Raw genomic sequence first — 9,226 nt, 5'->3', positions numbered from 1 at the left:
ATTCAGTTTCACAGTTGATGAGGGTCAAGGTTGCGGGTGCGATCTAGGTGTTGATAGATACAGAAGATGTCTTCTTATTCGTAAAGGTACATTCTTGTTACACTACTGTAATTATTATCATTATTGTACCTGTAGATCGGGTTTATGCCTTTGTCGAATTTTTTGTTTGTTGTAATGATAGTGACGATTAGTGTTTTTAGTTACGATTGATTGATTATTCATGTAAGATAGAAGTAGATGACAATTTACGGATCCAGTTACGATGATCGTGTTTGGATCTACCCTTGCCACTATCAGGATTTTATTTCCTTAGACCGACTACCATGATTCTGCGAGACTTTATAGATATGACCTTTGTGATATTGTGTCATGCTATTGTAAATTATTTGTTATATGGCCTGTTATACTATACGTGAGACTACTGTTGGCCTAGACTGGAATAATTGAGGTGAATAATTTGTAGCATTAACCAAGACGAATATGATGTCTTTTCTCTACCGTTGACTAATGGGAGACGTGTAGTGACCCATAGAGACTGATTAGGGTAGTGACCCCTTGATGATTGGTGAAAGTCCCGAACCCTATTGTGTAACTATGTGAAGTGTAGTCTTCATGCTTGTCGACCGTGACTGAACCAGTAGATGACGGACCTTATGAGATTGTAGTATGACGGGACTTGTTGTTTTGGACTTGGGTGAAATGTAATTCCTTTCCATGGATCGACGGGACACATGTAGTGGCCCGTAAGGATTTAAATAGTGTAGTAGTTCCCGTGTCTTCGAATAAGAGGACCCGGACCCTGTTTGTTACTATCGTATGTATATGGTTTGCGTGTCACGTATGATGTTGACTTTTGGTTTAGATAATTGTGACCGTAGTAAAACCTTGAGGAATCGTTTTTCTTACCATATACTCATGTGAGTTGGTGGTGACCTTTAGGAAGTAAGTTTGAACGGAGCTTTCCATGTAGTCTTGACTGAAGATAGGAAAACTATGTTTTGTTGTTATGATAGAAGTATTACTAGCCTGGCTGTACCGTTGTAGGATTTGACTAGCTAAGTAGGACCCGTAGAGTTATCCTGAAAAGTTGTTGACTTTTGTGAAATGATGTGACTCATTAGATGTCAGTATATGAGACGTTAGTTTAGTGACTTTCTTGGAAGTAGAGAAGACCTTAACGGGAATAGGAATTCAGTTCAAGCTGAATTATGATGAATCTTGACTAGGTCGGGAGACGTGATTAGAACGTTGATCATATTACTGTTAAGATAGAATCATTGATCTGGTACTTCGATAATGACCATTGTGAATATTTTGTCTTTTGAAAATTTGAATGTAAGGTCGGGGACGGACAATAATAGTATTTGCAAATAAGAAGAAGTATGTAGGTATAGTTTATTGGATATTGGATCAGAGTTACAAATGTGGTTACTAAAGAGGACTTAGTAGAATTAAGATCGAACTAGAACCAAGTTAGGTGTTTTCTTTCAAGACTTTTGCGGTTTTGATAGTCTTAGATTGTAAAATCTATTAGTTTGGGATATAGTGAAGATTTATAACTACCAGTGACTTAAGAAGATAGACCGTGGTGTATCGATGAACTCGATTAAGATCTTGTTCCGAAATACTCAAAATGAAAGTGTGATTTTGAATGATGTATTACGTCTGGCCAGCGGAAATACATTGTAGTAAATCATACAGTAGTTTCGAGAGTCGGAAGAAATGTAACGAGTGTTAGGTTGGATGTTGTTTGATGATTAAGCGAGCTGGAATGTTCTAACAGCTCTCACACTTTTGACAGCTCAACCACGCGGTTGAGCACGCATTTGAGGCCTCAACCACGTGGTTGAGGGCTCAACCGTACGGTTGAGGGCTCAACCACGGGGTTGAGCACTGGTCAGCTTTTGGTAAAATTAAAAAGGGCATAACTTTCAAACCATAGCTCCGTTTTTGATGAATCAAATGTAACACCCCGTTTTTCCCCGTACATGATTTATAGGTGTATTGTGTATGTACGACAGGCGTATGAAGGGTTCGATACATGTTTGGATGTTAAAGTCTTGTATGCGAGAAAATGTGTCAGGCCACGTTGGGTGTCGCGGCGCGACAAAGGGAGCCGCGGCGCGGCGTTTCAAATAAATCCAGATCAGAAAGCTTGTTAACAAAGTCACCAGTTCGAGGCAATCGTCGTGGCGCGACGAATTAGGCCGCGGCGCGGCGAATGGTGCGAACTGGCACCAGATTCTTGTAAATTTAAATGAAGTTCAAGGGCAATTTGGTCTTTTCGCGTTTGAGCCAGATTTGAGGATTTAACCTCATCCATTCATTTCATTTCTTATTTTTCTTTTCCTTTTTCTTTCATTTTCTCCCAAGAAACTTAAATACCCCAAGTGATTCAAGTGGGATTTTGGAAAGGAAGAAGCGGGTTTTGATCTTTGGCGTAGTTGACAAGTTTGTTCTCCTCGTTCTTAGCTACACGGTGATACTAGTGGTAAGCTCTAACTCCGAAGTTTGTTTTTGTGTTCTTCATTCAATTTTGGGGCTTTTGATTGTATGATTCATAGATAGAACCCATTTAGTTGTTAATTAGAGATTAACGCCAATATTCGGGTTTATTGTTGTTAATGTCGGGTTTTGGGTTTGGTGTGCAAGTTCATGCTTGTGAGACTTGCAATTGGGTGTATAATCACTAGTATTAGTGATTATTGAGTTTTTGGGGACATTTAGGGTTCTTGGAGTTGACTAATTTTGACTAGAGCCAAAATTAGGGTTTGATGATGATTTTGACCTGATTGTTGATTTAATAAGGTTTATAAACTTAAAATGGATTAAGTTGAAGTATAAACCCGAGTTAAATGTGTTTTGGTGTCAAGACTTGTAAATGGTGAGATTTTGACCTTATGGGTCAAAATTAGGGTTTATGGGTAAATTTTGAGATTGATAAGTGTTTAACACTTAAGATTGGGTTCATTTGGTTTATTAGGGCCATTGTCACTAGTGTTAGTGATTATTGGTTAGTTTGGGCGCGTTTTGTGCTTGGAAGTGCATTTGGGTCAAAATGGCACTAAGTGTCGAATTGGGTTGGTTTGTAAGTCAACTCTAATTGTGTATTGTTGTATTTGTGATAATGGAATAGGTACTTTCCATTGACGAGTCGCGGATTACTTGGAAGCATTCATCAAGGCGACAATGTGAGTGTTAATATCCTATATGCATATGTATGTGTAGGATGGGTGCGGGTCGGGTGAAGTGGTTCTCGGTTATAGAGCTCACTTCACATATAGGTGGATTGATGGACTTGTGTGTAGGTCCAATTGGCACGGTTGTGCGTTTTGGTTGACCATCTTTGACGAGGTGCACACCTTGCGTGTACTCTATCACATGGGCGTGTGATGTGGATTATATAACCCCAATGGCGAAGGGTTAATATTGTGAGTGGAATAATTATGCGTGTACGTATATAATGTATTTATTTGTGTAGTATGAATGTGGTATTGTTGCGATGTTCAAGACACCACATTCTAAGTAACGAGTAGTAGTGTCGCGGTGTTTAAGACACAACTCATTGTTTGATTGGCATGTGGTATTGTCGCGGTGGTTAAGACACCACATTGTCATGGGAGTGGAATTGTCGCGGTGTTCAAGACACCACTCATTATTTTGATTGACGTGTGGATTCGTCGCGGTGTTTAAGACGCCACATTGTCATGGGGGTGAATTAGTCGCGGTGTTTAAGACATCACCCGGGGGATTAGTGATTACGCGGTGTTTAAGTAACGCTAATGGATGTTACGAACTCCGACGGTCTCTTACGAGTATCGTTCCCTTGTACGATTGGTTAACCATGGTTATTGTGTTGTAAGCATAAGCAAATTATGTTATTCGAGAGATATATACATATATATACATATATATTGTATACATATAATGTTGTATTGTCGTGTTGTAGCTAACCCTCCGGGTGTAGCTTATTGGCATTGTTCACATCGTTGTTGGCAAACTTATATTTTGTTGATGTATCTTTAGCTTATTGCTTAGTGATCTTACGGTATGCTTAGACTAGCTTGCCTTTATGTTTGGATGCTCCGGTATGCGGTATTTGCTATTTTGTGGCGTGTCCATTTTATACATATATATGTATGTAGTATATTCTTACTCACTAAGCGTTAGCTTACCCTTTGTTGTTGATATTTTTATAGGTTCGCATGCTTGGCGGCTCGGGTAAGCTTGGGAATTAGAGATCTCGGCTAGGTTGCTTTAGAAGATCTTGCTTTTGGACTCGATTAGGATTTGGGTAGCGTAGTCCCAAATCACCATGCTCGGTTTTGTGTAAACGTAACTAGTCGGGTCATAATGATTATAACCGGTTTACGATTTAATTAATGAACCATTGTATTAAGGAGTTTAAATCATTAATGTATGTTTTAAGTTCGATGAACTTACTTTGATAACAAATACGTTTTGGAATATGTGTAACGGGACCTAAAGTATTATTTAACGCGTATTAAAAGGAAAAAATTTTATGGGCCGGTTTTAATATGGGTTGGGTTGTTTCAAGTGGTATCAGAGCATGGTCTAAGGGATTTAGGTGACTTGAGATAGGTGCCTAGACTTAGACTTTTGTGTGTGCTTAATTTGTTGCGGGACTTGTAGGAGTACGGGTCGGAATAGGTTATAGTTAGTGCCTTGTTTGTAGGTGGACTAACGTTTATATTAGTAATGCGGATATTATTAATATATTATTGTGTTGTGATAATAATTCTTGCGGGTGCTTATATCGCGTAGAATTTGCGTTGTGTTGGTTTATATCATCGAGCGAAGCGGTCGTTGTACTAACGAGTCGATACGGCGTGTGTGCGTAATAAGGACTTGCAAACCTTATTACGGGTGCAAATCGTGTCTAGCAAGTGATGTACGACAAATGTTTAGCAAGATGGGGCGGTGTTGTGCATGTGATTTACACGTTCGTGGTCTAACCGCTTTGCATTCCTTAGAATGGCGACGGGAAATGGGATCGAGACGAACGACGCTGAGTTTAACGCTAGAGTTGTGGCCGCCGTTGCGGAGCAAATGAGTGCGTTTCGAGAAGAAATGGATAGGAAGTATTCCGAATTTCGAAATGGTGGAGAAATGGAGCATTGTCTTTAGAGCTTCATGAGGACTAAACCTCCGATGTATGACGGGAAACCGGATCCTTTAGTAAGCACAACTTGGATCTCGGATGTTGAATGGTGTTTTCGTACTATTGAATGCCCTCCCGAGAAAAAGACAAGACTCGCTACTAGTTTATTGCGGGGTAGGGCAAAGGATTGGTTGGATGGTAAGATTGATCTTGTCGGTGGTGAGCCGTTTATGGCATTATCGTGGGATGATTTTAAGAAGGAATTCTTCGAGGAGTTCCGGACTTCGGCCGACTTGTCGGAATTGCGTGATGAGTTGCGAAACTTGCAACAGGGATCTATGGATTTGAATACTCTCAAGACGACCTTTATGGCGAAGACTCGTTTTTGCCCGGAGTATTTAGGGAATGATCGGTTGTTGATGGAGGATTTCTATCGAACCTTGAATGATGACTTGAAGAATAAGATTAGCCGGGGTCACGCGAAATTGTTTGCGGAATTATTCACCGTGGCTAGAGGTTTCGAGTCGTATTCACGATCAAAGAAGGGTGAACCTTCGAGCGAGAGAAGGGTTGTTTCGCATGGTGCTCCGAGTAAGAGGACTAAGGGTCCGAGTGTGAGCACGGGTGGTACACGGATGGGTATATTGGATTCTAGTACGTCTAGATGTTACAATTGTGGCATAAGGGGTCACAAGTCGTGGGAGTGTTCGGTACCAAAGGGTGATGGCATGGTGTGCTTCAATTGCCAAGAAGAAGGATATCGTAAGTCAGAATGTCCCAAGTTAGTGGGGACGGGTGTGGCAAGGAGACGTTAGGGTACGTTTCGTTTTAATAAATATGCCTTTTGATTATTTATTAAGTGCCGTTTGAAGTTGAGTTTATTAAATGCATTGTGTTGTGCATGTTATTGATATGGGTGACGTTCCTAATGGAAGTACCCTATGACGACGTTTTGATTGACGGGCGAAGGGCGTAAGACTTGGTGTAACCAAGCATTCCTTGATATTTGTAAAATGTTTCTACCAAGCCATGGAAATGGGTTGGTGTTCAGTTGTTAAGCGCGTGTTCGCTTTTGTGTTGAGGTCGATGAACCGTGAGGTTCGACGGGTGGGCTGAAACCCTTGAGATCGAGTGTTTTGAATCTCGATGTATGTTGGTAATGGAGTCTTTATGACGCGACATTAGGTGCCTCTTTTATACCTACTAGCGTGGTGTTCGACTCCGATTATGTTGCGGTTACATTGTACTTAGGGTACCGAAGTGAAATCCTTAGGTACATGAGTGACTAGGTGGAATTTGACAAACTAAAGCAATTGGATGATTGCGAAGGTATGGTTTGTGTAATCGTGGTACACTTTTTGCTCGAAGTGTTTAAGGATTGATTGAAATCCTTTGTGTGCTCAAGGCTGGAGCAAGATATGGTGACGGGTCGTGTGAGCCCAATCTTTGTAAAGTCTACCTTAGGTAGCATTGTACGGTTGTACGAGTTGTGGATATGGGACGTAGTTCCAAATGGGGGAGTTACACTCCCGCACGAGGAAGTTTTAGTGTGAGATTTCGGATGATGCTTTTGGTAGATCCGGAAAATGTTGTCGAGACCTGATTTTGGTCGATTTGTGGTAGATTACAATTTCGGATAAATTGTACTTATGGTTTGGATTTGAATTATCACCGAGGTGGTAATGTGGTAAATCTCGATTGAGAGATAATGGACGTGTTTGGCGAGCAAGGTGAAATCCTTCGGTTAAGGGAGGTGTGTGTCGGATTCTCTTCTAGAGAATAATTGTTTTGTGCCTATGTTTGATATAGGAGGTTCTTGCTCGTGTATGTGAATGGTTAGTGGTATCCGTTAGGATTCACTATGGCGTAGCAGAGCGCGATGTTACGCTACTCGTCGTTCGAGGCCAAAAGGGCGTTGATTGATGAAGCATGACTTTCGGGTCCGCTGACTTCATCATGGTATTGGTGATTGATGAAGCATGACCTTTAGGGTCCGCTGACTTCATCATGGGAGTATGCGATTGGTGGAGCATGACCTTCGGGGTCCGCTGACTTCATCATGAGCGAGGTGTTATATCGGTGAAGCATGACTTTCGGAGTCTGCTGACTTCATCCGGTGTTGAGATTGGTGAAGCATGACCTTCGGGGTCCGCTGACTTCATCATGGAATTATTGATTGGTGAAGCATGATATTCGGGTTCGCTGACTTCATCATGGTAGTGAATCGCGTGTAGTTCGGATTCACTAAGGCGCGTGTGTTTTCGGCCAGCCTTCGTGTTGTGTGATCTGTCGGTTGTTTTATACACCGATGGTGGGGTCGTAAGGACCGTGATGTTGATCTGTTGGTTGTTTTATACACCAATGATGGGGTCGTAAGGACCGTGTTGTGTGATCGATCGGGTGTTTTTATACGCCGAGGGTGGGGTCGCGAGAACCATGTGGTATGATTAGTGATGCGATAACCGTGTTTCGCTCACGTGTTGTTACGGGTGTGACGATAGTCGATTTTGTACACCTTTGGATTTGGCGTTTTCATAGTCGTTTTGGGCGCTATCGGTTTTAGCCTTTTGATTATGATGTTACGGTAGTTTCGTATTGATCGTATTGTGCACTACAAAGGATGTTTAGTGATTGGTGTTATCCGACAGGATTCGTTGGTTCGGTCTTCATCGTTTCGGATTGTTGACCTTAGGTTGAGACTTGGTTGCTTTTAGCGTTGTACTCGGTAAGGGTACGCTAAGGGGTTGATATCTCTGTACGAGATTGGTTGAGTTTTCCCGATGTTAGGGAATGAGCATGGTTTTAGTGCTCGGATTGTGGATTTGATAAATCGCGGGTGACGATTTAGTTGTTAAAGGCAATTCAGTGGGAAGAATTGCTTAGGAAAGTCGGTTTGGACTTATGTTTGAGGACCGTGAAGTGTGGTCCGTTTGGTTAAATGACAAGGATCACGAGGACGTGATCGAGTCTAAGTGGGGGAGAGTTGTAACACCCCGTTTTTCCCCGTACATGATTTATAGGTGTATTGTGTATGTACGACAGGCGTATGAAGGGTTCGATACATGTTTGGGTGTTAAAGTCTTGTATGCGAGAAAATGTGTCAGGCCACGTTGGGTGTCGCGGCGCGACAAAGGGAGCCGCGGCGCGGCGTTTCAAATAAATCCAGATCAGAAAGCTTGTTAACAAAGTCACCAGTTCGAGGCAATCGTCGCGGCGCGACGAATTAGGCCGCGGCGCGGCGAATGGAGCGAACTGGCACCAGATTCTTGTAAATTTAAATGAAGTTCAAGGGCAATTTGGTCTTTTCGCGTTTGAGCCAGATTTGAGGATTTAACCTCATCCATTCATTTCATTTCTTATTTTTCTTTTCCTTTTTCTTTCATTTTCTCCCAAGAAACTCAAATACCCCAAGTGATTCAAGTGGGATTTTGGAAAGGAAGAAGCGGGTTTTGATCTTTGGCGTAGTTGACAAGTTTGTTCTCCTCGTTCTTAGCTACACGGTGATACTAGTGGTAAGCTCTAACTCCGAAGTTCGTTTTTGTGTTCTTCATTCAATTTTGGGGCTTTTGATTGTATGATTCATAGATAGAACCCATTTAGTTGTTAATTGGAGATTAACGCCAATATTCGGGTTTATTGTTGTTAATGTCGGGTTTTGGGTTTGGTGTGCAAGTTCATGCTTGTGAGACTTGCAATTGGGTGTATAATCACTAGTATTAGTGATTATTGAGGTTTTGGGGACATTTAGGGTTCTTGGAGTTGACTAATTTTGACTAGAGCCAAAATTAGGGTTTGATGATGATTTTGACCTGATTGTTGATTTAATAAGGTTTATAAACTTAAAATGGATTAAGTTGAAGTATAAACCCGAGTTAAATGTGTTTTGGTGTCAAGACTTGTAAATGGTGAGATTTTGACCTTATGGGTCAAAATTAGGGTTTATGGGTAAATTTTGAGATTGATAAGTGTTTAACACTTAAGATTGGGTTCATTTGGTTTATTAGGGCCATTGTCACTAGTGTTAGTGATTATTGGTTAGTTTGGGCACATTTTGTGCTTGGAAGTGCATTTGGGTCAAAATGGCACTAAGTGTCGAATCGGGTT

The sequence above is a fragment of the Rutidosis leptorrhynchoides genome, chromosome 6, assembly GCF_046630445.1.
Source record: "Rutidosis leptorrhynchoides isolate AG116_Rl617_1_P2 chromosome 6, CSIRO_AGI_Rlap_v1, whole genome shotgun sequence".
In the NCBI taxonomy this organism is placed as follows: domain Eukaryota; kingdom Viridiplantae; phylum Streptophyta; class Magnoliopsida; order Asterales; family Asteraceae; genus Rutidosis; species Rutidosis leptorrhynchoides.
The sequence above is the reverse complement of the archived record's forward strand: the minus strand, read 5'-3'. Positions refer to the sequence as shown.